Here is a 15,766-nt window from a genome sequence, read left to right as displayed (position 1 = left end):
TCCCCTTCTACTTCAGTTTTTCTGACTTTGTCTAGGAAACACTTTCTCAGGGATGAAAACAAAAAGCCTCATGGTATTATTAATGATGGAAAGCCACTACAAGCATAAAGCATGCCTTCCTAACTGTAATGTCATAGATGCTGTAAATACATACTCTCAGCTCTACAAAGGTGCATGTTTGCAGTTTTATCTACCCTAATAAAACACACAAAACTTCAAGGCTTTAAATAGCATCTTGCCTTTTCTCATTTTAGTTTTCTGAAACTGAAGCAATTTTTCACAGATTTGACTTTCCTCTTTTGTCTCAAGACAATAGGATTCATGACTATGGTAGTATTTAATGGACTTTATACTTCATCACTTATTAATTCAATAATTCAGGGCAAACTCTGACTACATTTTAGTAGAATAGCAATTAGAACATTTAACCTTTATATAAAAAATACATGTCTGGTTATGGTATCTAAAATTCCTGATAGTATCTATTTCCATAAATAAAAGAGAGACACTCATTTTACTATTCCTTGCAATTGTCCTGTAATATCAGGTTAAAGGACTGAAGAAACATTAAAAGGCTATTCAAGTTCCAGGTTCAGCCACTAGAGAATTTCTTGAAGCACGAGGAAAAAAGAAAAGAGATACCTTCAGCACATTTTATCACAGATTCAGGAAGCAGGAGGCAGCTGCCAGAAGGTGGGTCAGAGAGTGTGAATTATGTAGTTTCCATACCTATCCTGAGCAAACACGAGCAGATTGCCAGAGTTCAGACACTTCCCTAAATGGCCAACCCATCACTGCAGTAAAAAACCTGCACTTGCAGTTAAATTCTTCTTTATGGCTTTGTCTCTGAGCTGCACACCAGGATTGCTCACACACTGTATCAAATGACAACACATTTAGAAAGTTCTCATTTGCAGGAATTAGATAAAGCTTAGACTAAACGGTTACATTATTTACTATGGGCTTAGATACCCACTTACAAATACAATATAAAACTGACTTCTGTCCTACTTTATCCCTCCAAAACATTCACCTACAGAGACAGGATTACTCCAAATGTTTATGTCTTACAAGACCAAAACCAGTATGATCAGCAGCTTTCTGAATATGCCATAGATACAGTTTGGAATCTTTAGGGTATGAATTTGAAATTAATCAATAAAAGCAGTTACAAGGTTAGAAATCATAATGGTTTGCTTTTGCACATTTACATTTTTAGAGTAAAGATATCAGGCAGAAGGCTTTATAGATGGTTATTTTTAATAATACATAACTTAGAGTTTGCAAGTGATGTCCTAAAAAAGCCTAACTGGCTCTTTCTAAGGCACAGTTTTTACAAAATAGTCTAAGGAAATTAACAGCATTATAGCAAAACAAGCACTGTGCTTATTCCTTACTTAGTACCTCTGAAGAGCTACCATGAAATATTAAGTAAGGATGAGTTTGACAAATGTAGTTTATATACCATCCATAAAACTGCTTAACCTTTTAAAAAATAGAATAGAAAAAAACCCCAACCCCAATCGCAAGTTATCTTTGAGAACATCTAAAATTTCTGTAAAAAATACAAAATTATTCATCTGTGAACAACTGTATTACTCAGAGCACAATACTGTAGCCATAAAAGAAGAAAAATAAATACAGTAAGAATATATCTCCTAGGCAGCCTTTGCTGTATCTTGAACACACAAAGCCCTCATAACTCAGTGATATATTATCTCTCCTAGGTCAATAAGCAATTAAACACATTCCTTCCTTGATAACAGTAGGGAAAAAACTCTCCATAAAACTCTCATACCTTTAACAATTAAGTTTCACAGTATCTGAGGACATACCTTTGCTGTAAGATCCCAGAATTAATGGTTACTTTATCTGGTTTATCTCCTTGGTGTTCTGCATAAAGAAGCTATCCCAAATTTTGATTATTCTTATTGCCCTTTTCTGTATTAAGTCTAGCAGACAGATCAGTGTGGGATGATCATATTCAAAGCATGGCCTATGTATGTCATAGATTTTTACCACAGAATAGTTAATATTTTATGTCATGACCCCCTTCTATTAATACTCAACTCTATTTACTTTATTTGACAGTGAAAACTGAATTGATGTCTTTACAGAAATGTCTATCAGAAGACTTTCCTGAGCACTAATAGCTGATTTCAAGTCAGGGTTGGGCTTTTTTGCATAAAGTTCTTTTATTCTTATGCATTACTTCACATTCCTAACAATGAATTTCTATTTTAATACCCATTTGCTCAGTTTTTTCAGATTCTTCTGACTCAAGACAGTGGTGAAATAAAGAGTCATCAGATTCGTATCACCACAAGACTAGAGAAAGGGTTTTCTTCTGCAATAACTGAAATAAAATTATTGAAATATCACTATCAGTATTTATAAAATTGAAATTTCCATCTTCTAAACATCTGCCTATTTTGACTTAAAATGCCCCTCTTAAATGACATGCCAGCTAAGGTGGGCACTGCTTCCTTTCTGAGTTCTGCCTGCATAGTGTGGATTGCCCTTGCTCAATTAAGGAAAGTATTTTTTTTTTTAAATTGCTCTAAGTGATAAGAAAGGAGCAACTCTGCAATGTATGTGTATTTAAAAAGCCACTACGGAAATAAAAATGCAAATCCATGTGTGAGACACCAGAATCATAATTAAAAATACATTGGTGAGTCCAGGGCCTATGTCAAAGGTTACCCATCCATCAACAATGAAGGTCACAAAGACAGCAAACAGCTTTTTTACAGACTGAACCCTCTTTCAGCAGCTGGTCTGACTTCCAAAGGTTTTCACTGTCACTCCAAGAGGGTAACTCTCATAAGGATCTTGTAATTTTGCAGCTGAACTACTGCAATGGTGCTCTTTCTGCCCCTGCTCAATTACATCCATTTAGATACTTCCCAAAAGAGCATTTCCTTCTTTATTGTTTTGTCCAAGACACCACTTTCCCTCCACCTTCCTATCACAGCAATCAAAACCACACCCATCAACATTCCCACTCCTTTACCAACAGGGTGGATTCACAGGCTGGTGGCGAGCCTTCAATCATTCTCTCTTCAATTTTGCAACAATTGTGAGGTTTCATGTACCATGAAGTGATTTAATCTACAAAAAGAGGCAATCCCACTCCCCTGTAACTCAGGCACATCATTCCTATTTTTCACATGCATTTGCTTTTGTGTTCAATCCGAGCTCACAGTGAGCAGATTTGGAAATCACAGGTCCCTACAAAAGAGCCATTTTTGCTCTAGTTTAGCTTTCTAGACAGGCTCCCTGTAATGGTGAAATAAGCACAGGTGCCAGTGGAAAACAGGGCTTTGCATCTGGTGACAGACAGTCCTTGGATCAGGTTTGCTGTAATGTGAACCCTTCTCTCAGGCTCTCCCTTATGCTTTGTAAGCCTAAGCAGCACGAGTGCTCCTCTTATCTTGGAATTCTAAACTTCCATGCTGAGGATAGAAGTGTTTTCTAAATGATGCACAGCACTAATTCCAGCAGGTTATTGTTTCCATCTATACATAGCTATATATCCAGCTATAACCTGTATTATTCTGGAATTGTGAATGCTGGGGAAGCATTCTTCATGTCTGTTTCCACACAGCAGAGGTCACAGCATCGTGTTTTACTGTATTTTCATTCTGTTAACTGTTCAATTTAATACAAATCTGTTAAAACTCTATTGAAAACTTAACTGAAATCCAGCTGATGCAAGTCTTCACTAACAGAATCTCAGGCACAAAAGAGAGGCATCTGAGGGGAAAAAAAACCCTGCAAACTTTCTGTATTCTTATTTGTTACTGATTCAAACCCCTGGACTCTTTTTGACATTTCATCATGAAAAGTATGGTCAGTGAAGGTCAAAAAAGCAATAGTTGTCCACACTTCAACAGAAGCTAATTTCTAAGTACTAGAAAAGCAAACTTTCCTTTCAAGGCAGTTGCAGGAGTGAATCAAGCAGGGAAGCCAGGCTACAACACACACAAAGGAAGGGCACATTTAAAGGAAGAGAAGCAAACACAACTTAAACTGGAGCTCATGCCACGTCTGCAAATCAGGCCTGCTGACAGAACAGACAGGATGAGAAGAAATGTCCACATGATTATTTGGTACAAGTCATGTAACAAAGCTGCAGTGACACATGAATCCAAACTGAAAATGGTACCAAGAATATCACAGAGCAAGCTTCTCCAGAGCTCTGCTGTTTCTTACAATCTCCTCACTTTCTGGGATGGTTTCTTCAAGGGAATTTCTTTGGCCAAGTAAATACAGACATACAACAATCTAAAAAGTTTTTTAAAAGGGTAGCTGATCTAACTGCAACTAATTCAGTTATGAAATACACCCTAAAAGCAGAACACAAGGTCTGATCACCAGAGTTACCTCTCAAGTGGAAAATCAATGAGACATGAGTCACACTGGATAAAATGACAGTAACTGGCCTGCTTTTACCTCCAGAACCCGAGAGGCAAAAAATTCTCTCTATATATTCAGAATTCTGATCAAAGAAAAAAATAACCTTTCAGGTAAAAGGTGAATTTCCAATAAAACTGCTTCTGGGCTGGAATCAACCAGAGATGTTTTCAGATCATGAGAGATGTAACTGAAATTCATCAATATTAGGAAGAAATTTGTTACCAGTATTGTTGGTGAAGGTTTCTGGTTGGTTTTTTTTGAGGTGCAGTTAGAACAACAACAGAAGACTTCCTATCAAGATCTTAACAGCAGCAAATCTGTTCCTGTACACTTGTATAACCTGAATGGTCCTGACAGCAAACTGTACTCCAAAAAGCAACCCATTTATGAGAATAGAGGATTCTCAAGGATTTGCAAAATTCACTTTGGTTCAACAATTCAGATCTCCAAAATACATCCAAAATACAGTCAAGAAACCTGAAAAAGCAGACTTGACTTTGAGATGGGGGAGGTGTGGGCAGCTTTATCCGCACTAGGACATCATACAAGGAGTAAGTGTTTCTCATTGTCCTTTTCAGCACTGGCTGTCAGATAGCAGATATGTGAAGAACCTTTTTCATCTGAAGTATTTTAGGAATCCTCCTAACAAAGGATCATTGAATTCCCATGATCCAGAAAAAGTCTCACCTGACCTCACTTAGGAGAAATTATGTAACTACACTTTATTCTGTAAGAAACCACTTCCTCACAGGTCCATTTAAAACTATCCACACACATGAAAAGTAATTGCACTGTAGCAGCCTCTGTAATAATACTGTGAATAAAGATTTTTTTTCAGTCTGCTTTTTTTAGAATGCACTGAATATAGCAGAATTTCCAGAAAACTGATGCAATAAACATCACAATTCCACTGAAAATAAAACACTGGTTAAAAATAAAAAACCCCATAAGCTATACTGGCTTCTCATTTTGCCTCTTTTCCCAAAATTTAATAAATAAATAAACAAAACAGAAATGTTGATAAGTGAGGATTGAGAAGACCTGAGAACATCTAGTTAGCTTTCTTTCTCCTGAAGTCTAGCTTTTAAGGAAACCCCCAAAGAACAGTGCTGACAGCATAGCAAGGCACAGAAATACTGTCAAACCTTTCAAAGTGACAATTAGATTAGCTACTAACAAAAGCAATACAATCATGTATCCCTAACCAGGAAAACTTGCTGCTAGTTGTACTCTGACTTTTAGAGACATGTACATAGAAAGCACAAGTTAATGAAAAGAAGGTAATGGGTGGAAAACATGTACTAATATATTCTAATTTCAAAATTACTAATAAGATAGAATTTTTGAAGTTGCCAATTCTTTTTTACATTGGAAATAGGAAAATAACCCGAAGCAAAGAAACCATGGCACCTACTGAAATGTTAACAGCTTTCTACTCCGCATCTTTAGTCAGTCACCACCCAAACACCACTCCAGCCAACTCTGCAGGAACTGCTGCTCCAAACTCCAGGTTAAAGCAGCCTTTTCCAGCTGCTCTGACAATTGCACCTCAGTTCCAGCTCCTCAGGTGCATCTGCCTAAGACTTAAGCCTTTGTGCCCTTACTACATGAGACACCACGATCCCTTTATAATAGGCTACAAAAATGCCTCTGTACTGCAGTGATACATAGAAGGAAAATCCCTGGAAGATATAAAATACTTGAGAAAAGGAACAATTCCTTTTCTGACATCAGTCTAATATGGTGAACAGTGTTTGCATTCTTTATTGATTTCCAGATTTATATAAGCAAACACTACACCAGGATCTAAACCCAGTGCCCTGCCAGCAACACTTTGTTTCTTGATGGTTTAGTCACAATTTGCCATCAAGTATAACAAAGACAATGCTGATAGCCTATGCAATGGAAGTACACATAAACTTTAATCTGTATAAATGGTGAGATGGGAAAATGTACTAAAAGTCTAATTACAATTAGGCTGTAATAGACTGAAAGCATCATTTTATCTAAACCCCCTACACTCTTTTGAAATGGCTGAGAATGTGACATTTGTTTCCCTTTAACCCCTTCTCTAATTCCAGAGCTCAGACATATGTGACTCAAAGCCTATCCTTCACTTGCCCTTAACCCTGAGGCAGCTTTGTCAAATTTCAAAAATCAGAAATGCTTGAACAAGGTCGTATGGGATGCAGACAGTTGATTTTGAACAGAAAAAATGGAGAATAAGGCACTAAACTGAATTTAGTTCAAAAAGTTCTATCAAACTGTTCAGTACTTTTAACTCTAAAAAGCTTTAACTCATTTGTAACAAGGTTATCTCTTCCAGCGTAATCAAATAATTTTAAATCACCCCAAAACTCCCAAAGGAGAAATTTTGTATAAAAATAGGATATGTAGTAAACAAGGCACATTTCTGTTCAAGCTTATTTATACTGCTATTACATAACAATGGGCATGAAAGACTGAAATCTATTCCTAATACATGGAACACAAACTGATTTTAAACAACAATATATTTATATAACAAACCCTTCAGGAACCTTAAGACTTGATCAGTGGTGATGAACCCCCAACATGCATGTCTCAGATATTCACTGTAATCTCAATTTTACAGAGAGGTGAAGCTGCATGGTGTGCTCTATTTCAGAGCCTGGAATGCACCTGACTCCCGGGCTCATTAGAATTTACCTTCTGAGCTTTGCTTCTCCTCAATGAAGTCTTCTCAAAGACTTTGACTTTAGCTCAGTTTCTTCCTTTTGGATCACTAAAACCACCTAAAGGCAAGTTTAAGATATTAAATCTACAATGAAAGCTCTATTAAAGTTACCTTCAATATTACATTACAGAAGCTTTCATAAATACTTCATAAAAACCCTTCAATGAAGATATTTGATAGAGGTTTTTTACTAAATCTTGCAACTGTTACATCACTAATTTTTTTCTCCACCATGTTGTTTTGTTATTTTTCTCTTTTAAATCATGGCCAACAATATTACAAAAATCTAAAAATGAATAGAGATCTCATGGTAAAAAGTCATCTTCTATGCCAAGGACAGAAAACTCTACTTCAATCACCTCTAAAAGGAGGTTATTGAACCTTTTCTAGAGCACTTTCAGCAATAGATATCCCATTACTTGCCTCAGATATATAACCCTGTGATTATCTGTCCTGGATAGATAATCTTTCCTGAAGCTGGAAAGTTTTCCCTGACATCAAAATCTCTTTTAATGCTCCTCAGGACTACTACTTCTTATCCCATCTAGAGAGAACAGTTTATTACATTATTCTCTGTTGCAAACTTCGTTACCACATTTGAAGCCTATTATTACGTCTCCCCATCTCTGCTAAAGACTAAACAAGTCCAATTCTTTCAGTTCTTTCTCAAAGGTCATTATTGCAACTCTTCTCTAAATACTCTCAGCTGGTCCAAATGTGTTGGAAGCAGAGCACCAAGAACAGAGACACTGCATTATCTGAGGCCTTACACTGGGGCTGCAGAGCAACTTCCCTCTCACATGCAACAATCCTGTTCACAAATCCCACTGGGATCCTGGTTTTCACAGAATTGTCACAACTCCACTGTGTTCATTTTGTGATACAGCTGCTTATTTACAGAACTGTTGCCCAGCCAAGTGCTTCTCATATTTAAATTTACTATTTCTAGCTAAAGGTACTATTTTGTGTTTCTCTTTACTGAACTGCATCCCATACAGTTCAGGTCATTGATCCAGTTTTCCAAGATGATTTCACACCAATGCTTACATTCACTCCCAGATTTGTCCTCCCCAGGCAATTAGTAAATCTGCTTTGTTCTATCACCCAGACCACAAAACAAAAAAATAACCAGGAGTAAATTCATAAAATACAACTGCAAAAGACACACCCATGCCTTCAATCTCCAATGTTCTTAAAACATTTATTTAATAAGCAATTAAGCAGCACGGCAGAACTCCTCTGACAGTATCTATCTTTGGTGTTTCAGATTCCTTGGCTGTGGAGATAACATTCCTAACTGCACAGGCAGAGCATGTTTCAAACACAAACATACACAGGAGGCTCTGTCACTCTCCTCCCTCTTTAATTCATTTCTGTGTGGCACAGTAACCCAGTTGCATAGCTTCTCCAATATGCAATTTGGGCTCCCTGTTTCTCCTTCCTAAGCTAGAGATTCTTCAGTTCACACAAAAAACCCTGCACCACTAGCTCTGAAAAATTCAGCTCTCATGGACATGTATATATGCTAATAATATCAACAATAAACATGCTAAAATATCAACAAAAAGCAGGATGTTATAATATATGTACCAACAGGTAAACTCTCAGGAACACTCCCTTCCTCTCTGACTTTCAAATTTTCTAACTTAAGTGTTTTAAACAAAATCAGAATCATTCTTCTTTGGCAAAAAAAATCAGCTACTTCTCATGATAAGATACTATTAAAATCCCACTTCTCTGCTACTAACATCATATAAAGATGAGCTTTTACACTTCTTACTGATACTTGGTCAGCACATATGCACCCCCCAAAAAACCAAATATTTGTGTTTAAATAATGTATTTAAATCTGAACTAATAGCAACATCTTTAAAATCTTGGACAAATTGTCTATCTTGCCCACATTCACATTCCTTTGTCCTGTGATGAGGTTCAAAAGATCAGAAAAACTGGAGAGCAGCTAATAGCAATCCAAATCACTGCTACAAGGAGAATCAACTCTTTTCTGAAGTAACAAGAGACAAAGCAGTGAGCTGTATGCAAAGCAAAAATACTGAAATTCAGTATCAGGTAAAACTTTACCATGGGGTGAGTGATGGAGCTGCTCAAACAAGCAACACAAGGAGGAGCTCTGCCATCAGAGGGAAGGATCCCAGGGTGCTTCCAAGGGCAGGGGATTGGACTCACTGAGCTTTTTGTTTATCTGTGTTTCACTGAATTCATTATAAGCATCAAAACACTGAGGTAACTCTAAAGAACAGTTATTGTAAGTTAAGCTACTAAGCTTTTGGACAGAAGATACAACCAACTGCCTGTATAAGGGAAAGCAATTAAATGCAAACTGTTAACTAATACTGAAATTTTGAATACAAACCATACAAATTATCAACCTACAAACCCTAAGTATTTTGATTACAAAGCTGCACTCCATAAGGAAATATTTTTAAAGGTCTTTTTGTTTGGAACACAAATGTCCAATAAGAACACATCATTTCATGTTCAGCTCTGCACTTCTGAAGTGTCTATAAGAGTTACTCAAACAGAAGGAAGGTTTTCAGAAAACTGCAACTACCATGATGGTTCTTTTACAACCACAGCAGTTTTTCAACCACAACCCATATTTACAGTGTTCTTAAAACTGGAACAATATACCCTTAATTGTTAGAGTAAAGTTTACCAGGAGCAAATTCTTATCAGCAGCAGCATGACTTACAGCAAAGAACACTTAATTTGGAAACTTAAAAAAAAAAAGCCTTACTACAGAAGTGAGAAAGTTTCTCAGTTTCTGCAACTTCACTCACGCCTACAGAATCGACAGAATTTTTCTTCTTCAAGGTTTTTAAGGACAAGGTCTACAAATATCTGTCTGGAATAATACAATTTGTTTTAAACCAACCTGAGAGAAAGGGAACAACAGGTCCTACAGTACTGCATTTCTAGAACTGTGAGTGCAATCTCTATATATGGATGCAAGTGCCAAATACTTGATGAATAAATTCTCTCTTGCAAATTTGGTTCCTTATGACCAGAGAGACCTAAATCATCAGTTCCCACGCAATGCAAAGACTTTGGGAAAACCAAAACAAAGCAAACCTCAATAGATTAGTCCTAGACATCTTAAAGAGGTGTTGGGAAATGTGAAAGATAATTTAAAAGAAGAAAAAAAAAAAACCAAACAAAACAAGAAAAAAAGCACAACTGGAAGCAGGGCAGACTGCAAAGACTTCTGTTCCAGCTTCCCCAGTACTTTTAGAAATGTCAAGAAACACATTTCTTATTTCCCTTACGGTAAAACAGCAGAGTATAAGTCGTTCCACTTTGTATCAACCACACAACTATTATTGATCACAAGTCAACCTAAGTACCTAAAATGATCTGGAAGAACCAGTCACAGACAAACAGACCAAAAAACTCAAGCAGCCAACCAAAAAAAACCCAAATAACTTTAATCTCCTGGAAATGGTGTGAGTGTAAAGCCTTCATTCTGTAGGAGACTAAGGACAGCATATCTCACTATGTAATCTCACTACACAAGTATGTTAGAAACACTGATAAACATCAGAGCAGTCACATGCTGCTCAGCTGTAGAACAAAAGCCCTTATTAGGACACATTCCCAAATTCTGTGAAATAAAGATCTCGTTTTTTTGCACATTAAGTCCATAATAACATCAAGGCAATGAATCACATTTGCTATTTCTCTTTTTCCAGAAATGTTAAAAGTGATGAGACAAGACACATGATTGAGCTCCATCACTAAATACCTCAATAATGAAGCTATTTAATACAGCCTCTCACTTAGCAATGATACACTTGGAGAATGCAAGGCAAAGGAAAAATCATTTCACTTAGCACTGGTACAACTGAGAATTGCAACAACTACCTATGACAGACTAAACACCAGAAACAGAAATGATCAGCAGTATTTCAATGTAAGGTCATTCACTGCTGCTCCTTACTGACACACACGGTTGCACTCCTCACAAAAAGCCTTTAAATTCGAGCCTGTACATTCAAAGCATAGAATTTTTCTGTGGAATAAACCTGACAGTGCTGGAAAAAGCCTGAAAGCAAAGTTGTTTAGGTTCTTAATGACTTGCTAGAAGTCACATGTCAAACTGACTTAACTGCTAAGCCCTTCTAAGGTAATGGGAAGTTTCTTCACTTGAGTGACAATTTTCAGATGACAGGGTTTTTTTTGAACAAATTTCCTACATACTCTTTAGAGAGATACATTTTTCTCTGCTGCTGTTTAACATATACCATGTTTTTTCCACTTGTGATTAAGCAAGTATTACTACTATTAATGCAAAAGACAGTACAGTAAGATTAAAAGATGCTTGAAAACAAACTACAATAGCACCTTGGCAACTTCTTTTCTCAGAAGTTACACTTGCTTATGTAAAGAATCAAATTTTCCTAAGCCCAAACCTACCAGTCCCTGCTAATAATCCTTGGAGCAGCTACCATGGGAAGCCAGTATCCAACCACAGGTTAGAAATACACCCAAAAAGCATGTTCTTAAGAGGTTGCACAAGTCGGTATTTAATGTAAAATACAGGGTACACGTAGAGCTTCACTTAAAAGCCTCAGTAAACAATCACTATGTAGTGATTAGTACAGTATGACAATATCAATGGAAAACATGCAAATATATGTACAACCATGGAAGAACTACTAGTTTTTTTAATAACTGGAAACAAATTTACAAAATAAAATTTGGAGCGCCAAAGCCTCAAAAACATATCCTTTAAAAAAATTTAGCAGATTAGCAAAATACTCCAAGACTACAAAACCTGCCAACGTTACTGGATAAAAACAAGGATAGAATACAAAACACCATAAGGAAGAAGAAGAACCATATGCTCTCCCTTAAAAGAGATCAGGATTAGGAGACAAAGGGAATATAGCTGAGCCGGGACACTTGGATACGACTGGAATAATTTTTTCTAAACACAAGAGAAAACAGAACTGCATGTTACAAGTTTGTGCTGTAACGGGACATAAATCAAAGCCTCCATCTAGAGCAGACTTGGGATGTTCAAGAGCTCTCTTTCGGAGCTCTGCATCCTCAACCATGAGCGCCCGTGTCCCTGCGGGGCAGGAACCACTTGGGCTGCCCGGGAGAACCCGGCCGGGAGCGAGGGCACAGCCGGGGCAGGGCTGCGGGGCAGGGGCGCAGGGCAGGCCGAGCCGGCGGGACACCGCCGGGGGCCCGGGGCCGCGGGGTGGCCGAGGAAGGGCCCGGGAGCCCCGGCTGCGAACAGGGGCCGGCAGCCAGGATCGGGCACGGCCGGGACAGCGCGGGGGGAGCTCGGGGACAGCCGCTGCGGGGGTGGCACGGCGGGGGAGACCCGAGGGGCTCTGTGGGACCCGCGGCTGGCGGGCCTCGGGGACGGAGCAGCGCGGGGGAAGCGGCGGGACGGGGAGAGCCCGACGCGGGGGAGGGAGGGGGGGGGGCGGCCGCGGGGCAGGCACGGGGTGATGTGAGGTGAGGCGGGGCAGGGCCGGGCCGGGGGGAGGAGGCGGCGGCGCGGAGCCAGTGGCGCTCCCCGGGGCGCGCGCCCCGCCCGCTCCCGAGCGCCCGTTCCGCGGCGGGAGGGGCGGCGGGTCCCGGTCCCGCCCCCGGCCCGGTACCATTACCCAGCGCGCCCAGCGCCGCCGCCATCCCGCACCCGGCACGCTCCCGCGGGAGCCGCGCGACCTCGCGAGACTTCCCGCCTGCCTTCCTTCCTCGCCCGCCCCTGCCCCCGCCTCCCGCCCCGCGCGCACCGTGCCCGCGCGCGGCTCAGACACAACATGGCGGCCGAGGCGCCGCGCACGTGCCCCGGGGCCGCCGCGCCGGGCGCGCGCACACGTAAAGCCGGGGGGGAGGCGGGGCCGCCGCGCACGCGCAGGAGGCGCCACCGCGGGCCAGCTGATTCGAACGGGGCGCGCGAGCCGCCACCTCCTCCCCGCACGCGCTGGTCACGTGGGGGCTTCCCCCGCTCGCTCCCTCCTCCTCCTTCCCCCTCCCCGCGCGGGTTCCGAACTCGCCGCCGCCCGGGGCCCCCCCCGCCCCTTCCCCCGGAGCCCGGCCGGGCCCTCACCTGGCGCCCGCTCCTCGGCGCGGCCGGGCCGCGCAGCCCCGCTCGCTCCTTCCGTGCCGCCCGCACCAGGCGGCGGCTCCGCACAGCGCCTGCTCCCCTCAGCGCGGCGGCGGCTCCTTCCGCTTCCTTCCCCTCCCCCCCGCGCTGCGGCGGGACCCGCTCCCTGCAGCTCCCCCTGCCGGCGGAGCGCGGCGGCGGCGCGGGCCGGGAGCGCGGCGCGGCCGGGCAGGTGTCAGTCAGTCTGTCTGTCTGTCTGTCTGTCTGTGCGCCGGGGCGCCTCGAGGGACGGGGACAGCTCCGCCCGCGCGGGCGGCGGCAGCGGGAAAGCGAGCGGCTCCGGGCGCCCGCCGGCGGAGCGGGAACGCTCCAGGGCTGCCGGGACACGGAGCGCGGCTCGGGGGCAGCGCTCGCTGGCTGGAGGTGATCCTGCCCCCAGTGCCAGCTTCGTGCCCCCAAAGCGGGGCTGCTCGGTTCGCAGCTCCTGAATAATTTCCACCACGATGTCCCGACTGAGCTCAAGCTGTGCCGCAAGAACAGGCTCTGTGGGGTACTCCAGCCCTCTGGGTTATGACTAAATATTAATCGATTGTGCTTTCAAATTTCTTCCTGTAGTGCTGCTTGGTTCTCAGCCCACCGGTGTGCGATCACCAAGAGTTACTACTGCCTACCGCCCACAGCCTGCTCTAATACATCATTTACCTGTACTCCTACAGAGACAACAAAACTACTGTCTGTCTCTGACTATTCTTGAACTTCTCTTTGCTTTTTTCCTGAAACACCACAGTTAAAATGCATTTGGAAGAGTTTTGTGTAGACAAGAAACACAGAGACTCACGTTTTCTGTTAAATGCTAATGAAATTCAAAAACCTTTCTCTTAATAATAATTAACATTTCTAGATTGCTGGAAAATCCTTAGGTAAAACAGTTTTCTGTAACAGAGTTAAGTATTGAGGAATATTTTCAGTTGCTTTTAAAGGTAGCTAGTGACTGTATTCAAGTGATAGATACTTTTGTAAAAAAAAAAGCACATTTAATAAAATCCTAATTATCCAAATTGCAAGTCTAGTCATACAGACATTCCTTCTGCAAAGTCTGCAGAAAAACCTCAGCAGCTTTTTCCACCCTCCCAAGCAGTTCTCACTTTTCCCTACATCTTGCTGACTTGGAAGTCTTCTGTGATCAAATTCAAACCAACAGAAATCCCACAAGAGAGAGAGAGAGAGAGAGAATTTTCTCTCGATTCTGTGCTGCTCTCTCACAGCCCTGCTGTGCGTGTGCCCGACAGGAGCGGTGCTCTCATTGCTGCAGGAGCACCTGTGTGCACTAAAGCGCTCTGCCTCGCAATCCATTTAGAAATATGCTCACTTAGCTGAACAGCTGCAATGGCTGAGGATATTATTGCATTGCAGACAAGCCTTAGTGCTTCCACAGGAGAACTGAGGCTTCTGCTCAGCTGCTTCTCAGCAAAATCGATTGGGTGTTTTGATGGTGGGTTTTTTTCAGATTTCCGTGGCCCTGCAAAGACGCAGTTGAGCAGCAGACCTGACCGACTCCAGGGGCTGCTGACACGGGAGGCAGCACTTCCCCCATCCCTGCCCCGCAGTCCTTCCTACTGCCCACTCTGCTGCTCATCTACACACACACTAAACCAGCTGGAATTCCTAAACCACCAAGAATCTGTTCCTGTTTCTGGTGTGTTCGTTTTCATCTAGAAATTAAACTGCACACCACAGGGGTGACAAGAGCCAGCATGAGAGACGGGGGAGGGAATGCTGCCAGTAGAGGCGAGGAACCAGGCAACCCTCCTTTGGCACCAGTAACTTTCTGGCAATAGGATTAAACCAGCCCGACTATACTGTAACCACACCCTACACCAGGATTTGCCTTCAATTCACACTTAAATATTAGGTTCTGCCATCTTGCCTAAGAAGCAGGGATGCCTAGTGATGGAAGGTTAACAAAGACCTGCTAACCTGCTAATGCTGGATGTTTGAGGTCATGGTTCCTGCTAATGAAAGGGATACTCCTCAGGCTCTTGCCCCACCTCTGCACCCTCCCTGCTTTTCCCTGGATTTAATCCAGCCATTGTGTACCTACTGTGTAGTTTGGCTCTGTTAACCTTCCAGAGGAAAATTAACAATATGCAAAGAAGAGAAAGCAGCCCATGTGTAGTAATGCCTGAGATCAGGTGCATTAACACCTCCACCCAAAAGAATTTACATTAAAACCTGGAGAAACCTGCTTTGTTTGAAGCTGCCTCAGGCTCTACATCTACTCGGATGTCCCCACAGTTCAAAATCTTTTTCACCCACTCGTGCTACCCTGCAGCCCCCTTCCCTTCAGTATCCTACAGCAGCTCTGAAATAATTCCTAAGTGTAAAGGAATATACTCCTGCCTAGCAGCACCACACTGCTTTCTCCAACACATTTTCACTTCCAGTTGGTGTCCCTTGTTCCTCATTTACTCTACCCAAACTATGTCACCTCTCCAGTTCTTGTGGCTGCAGCTTCCTCTGTGCTACAGCATCTATCTTGTACCAGT

At 42.1% G+C, this 15,766-nt stretch overlaps 1 protein-coding gene across 4 annotated transcripts in view; it reads right to left on the bottom strand.

Moving 5' to 3' along the window:
- Positions 1 to 13,339, bottom strand: part of ZZZ3 (zinc finger ZZ-type containing 3) — a 55,244-nt gene extending 41,905 nt beyond the window's left edge. The window contains exons 1-2 of one of the 4 annotated variants that reach the window (XM_059478716.1): positions 9,218 to 9,357; positions 7,108 to 7,193 (exon numbers count right to left, since the gene is read on the bottom strand). The gene's annotated coding sequence lies outside the window, so the exon portion shown is untranslated. Of the gene's footprint in view, positions 1 to 7,107; positions 7,194 to 9,217; positions 9,358 to 12,777; positions 12,811 to 13,223 lie in introns of those variants that run through there. The other 3 variants (XM_059478719.1, XM_059478717.1, XM_059478718.1) reach the window with 3 other exon arrangements.
- Positions 13,340 to 15,766: the final 2,427 nt, after the last annotated feature.

The sequence above is a fragment of the Ammospiza nelsoni genome, chromosome 9, assembly GCF_027579445.1.
Source record: "Ammospiza nelsoni isolate bAmmNel1 chromosome 9, bAmmNel1.pri, whole genome shotgun sequence".
Classification (NCBI taxonomy): Eukaryota; Metazoa; Chordata; class Aves; order Passeriformes; family Passerellidae; genus Ammospiza; species Ammospiza nelsoni.
Note: the sequence above shows the minus strand (reverse complement) of the source record. Positions and strands in the feature narration are given on the sequence as shown.